We start from the raw sequence: 3,181 nt of genomic DNA, 5'->3' as shown, positions 1-3,181 counted from the left end.
GGGGAGAGAATCCAGTTCAGCAAAACTTAACAATTTTTTAAAAAAATGACCTTATAGAAAGAGTGAATGAGTGAATGAATGAATGAAAAGGCATTTTTAAATGATATTTACTCTGTGCCAAATGCTAGGTATACAAATGTAAAAGTCAAGGCAGTTCCTACTCTCCAGCTAATCACACTCTAATTGTGGAAGACAAAATGTAAAAGAAAATAGAGTAGCAGGGCAGAAAGAAAGGTGCCATAGCCTTAAAAGTGGTGCTGTTAGACAGATGGCAAGGCCAGGAAGTGCCTTAGGTTACATAGATAATTAAAACAATGCCAGGGGGATTCTGGGATGAAAGCAGGGCATTTGGTAAGACCTGGAGGAGCTCTGGGGACACTGATAGGGAAGATGGTCAGGTCTAGTGATCATCTACCTCATGAGAAAGAATGTGAGCGGTCAAGTAGCTGGTACAAAGGGAAAAGGCAAAATGGAAGGAAACCCCTAGTGGTGGTTCCGGGATATCTCTGGGACAGGATAGAGGTAGAGGGCATCCCCAGGGGTGGTTGTACTTCCCACTGCCTGAGAATCCTGGGAAGTATTCTCCATCCCTATTTGCCTATTGACTCTGGAGCCAGGCCTATATGTTGGTAAGGGCAGCTCTGGGGGCTCCTTTGGGAGTCTGTGCACAGCTGGAGTCCAGGAAGGGCCACTCTGCCACTATCTGAACTAGGATGTCCCAACATGAAGGTGTCAGCTGTGACGTATGTTTCAAAGGAAATTGTCAAGGTCAAAGATACAAGTGTTTAATTTGTGACAATTAATATCTTTGTGCATCTTGCTTTGAAAGTAGTGTGACAACGACAAGGCATATAACTGACCATCCAGTGCAGTGTATACTAACAAGGGTAGATTTCTATTTGTATTCTGGTGGAGGAGCTTTCTCAGTAGGGCAGCCGAAGTCTTTTACTCATCCTTATCGTGGAAACATGGGTTGTGAGGAAACATCTCTTCAAGAATATGTTACTTCTGAACATGCTGAAACCTCAACAGAAGTGCTTTGTCCAATCTGTGCAGCATTACCTGGCAGAGATCCTAAATCATGTCACAGATGACTTTGTAGCTCATCTCACACTTGAACGCAGAGCCTCTAGAGATTCAGATGGATCCAGTGTTGTTCCACATAGATAAGTAGATCTTTTTCACCCTGTGACCAGGCATTAGGAAGTCCTTGGGAGGTAGATCAAACATGGATTTTCCTAGCAGTTCTACTCTTGGACATTCATTGCAGAGTTCATATGAAGCCTTCAATTCATACTCCAAGCAGTAGGGAAGCCATAGATCCTATTGTTGAGCTTTTATCTCAGTTATCAAGAGTGAGACTTTCTGCAGGATGACTACTCAATTCCCCTGCTCTCCCGCCCCTCCCAGTCACCACAGCTGTAAGTGCAGCTGCAGCTAGAACAACAACACTCACGGGCCGCATGGCAACAGCCAGAGACAGGCTGTAATGCAAGCAGGCACACTAATGCAAGCAGAGTCACCTCTACAATTGCACAATCAACAATCAACATACCGAATATGGAAAACAGTCAACAAACTACACAGAACTCTCCATTTCTTCTTAAAAGGTTAGTTATGTGATTAGAATACCTCCTGAAGATGTCCACTCAGGTAGTTAATAGAGATCAATTGTGTTTTATAGAAAAGGATCATAGAAAAGTAAGATAGGTATCTCAGGATATAAACTTTTACCTTACAATATTGTGGGGGTTTTTTCCATGTCAAGAATTTTTTTTTTAATGTGCCTCATTAACTTGCTCTATTTAAACTTATTTGTTACTGGAGCTCTTTACTTCCACATAAATACATGCATGTAGAGAGTTGAATACTCTAAGTGATAGGGTATCTTTCATTAATAAAAATGCTAGAATATTAAAAAAAAAAGGTTATGTGATCCTAAAATGTCAGAAACCGCATCAGTCAATGGAAAATGAACAGACAGGCCATAGGCTGTTTGTCCAAGATCTTCTTTTGTCTACTTTGATGCATGAAGAAAGTTCCTCCCTAGGTGAGGATGAAGAGGGTGTGGGGAACTGCAGATTTTAGTTCTATGGGCTGTGTAGCTATTAGGCTTTTAGATATTGCTGTAGAAAACCTAAATTTAAAAGAGTAATAAAGGAAATGAGCCTCTGCCACCTCCTCTTTGATGACATCCTGATTCCCAGACAATATCCTCTGTGCTGTGTTTGCCGAAGAAAGTGGACAACAACCATCTGCAAAGAATTGTACCTCCTAAATTTCTCCTTTGAAGCCAAGCTTGGTCATTATCATTTCACAACATTCTGTGTGAATTGTGGTATGCTTCTTTTCCATTTGCATGTTCTAGTCATTTTATGTGGTGTTTGCCTTGTTCTCTCACTATACTTTGCATCCATTCATATATCAATCTTCCTATGCTCCAGAAATTTAAAATGAAATAATCATATAGCAAAACAAAAATAGGGATACCAGATGTCCATTCACTCCCAGGAAAGTCTCTAAATTGCATTTCCAAAGCTTATAAATCTGAGGGCCATAAAATTTCTCTCTAAATTTCTTCAAAGCATCTTCAGTCAGAGCTCTAAGAACAGCAGAAGTAGCAGTAATGTTTCCACAGATTTTAATTTGTAAACTGGTTTCCACAGAAATGACATCTTGTTTATACTCTCTGCAGTTTGTTTCAGAGAAGCAATAAAATTCAATAAAAATTGAACATAGTGAAAATGCAGAAACTGAGAATAATGACTTGCACATGGATAGAATGGGGCTGGCTATTTTCCACTCTAAAAAATCAACATGATTAGAGGGGAAGACCGTTTGAAAACAACAATATATAATTAGTGAGAACAATGCAGAACGCTGGCTGGCCAACAGCTTCAGCAGAGTTAGATGAGAAGTTGGGGCCACTGATGTAGCTGGTGTGGTTTGCTCAGTAGCACAAAGGCAGCAAAGAAATCAGATGGACTTTTTCCTCACTTGTTAGGACCCATAGAAAAGGAGAGGAGGTCTCCCTGATTCTGGGCACTGTTGTGGCAAACAACTTGTCCAAACTGCTTAAGTTACAGTTACTCAAGGTCAGAAGCAGGCTTTAGCTACTTTCATTTCAGTTGGCTTGCCACATTCCAGCTCCCTGAGAGGAGGGATTAGCGATCCCTTATGA

At 40.8% G+C, this 3,181-nt stretch overlaps 1 pseudogene; it reads left to right on the top strand.

Annotated features, from left to right (window-relative positions):
* Window positions 1–713: 713 nt before the first annotated feature.
* LOC122751882 lies at window positions 714–2,189 on the top strand (annotated as a pseudogene).
* Window positions 2,190–3,181: the final 992 nt, after the last annotated feature.

Source organism: Dromiciops gliroides, chromosome 3 (genome assembly GCF_019393635.1).
Source record: "Dromiciops gliroides isolate mDroGli1 chromosome 3, mDroGli1.pri, whole genome shotgun sequence".
NCBI classification, from domain to species: domain Eukaryota; kingdom Metazoa; phylum Chordata; class Mammalia; order Microbiotheria; family Microbiotheriidae; genus Dromiciops; species Dromiciops gliroides.
Note: the sequence above shows the minus strand (reverse complement) of the source record. Positions and strands in the feature narration are given on the sequence as shown.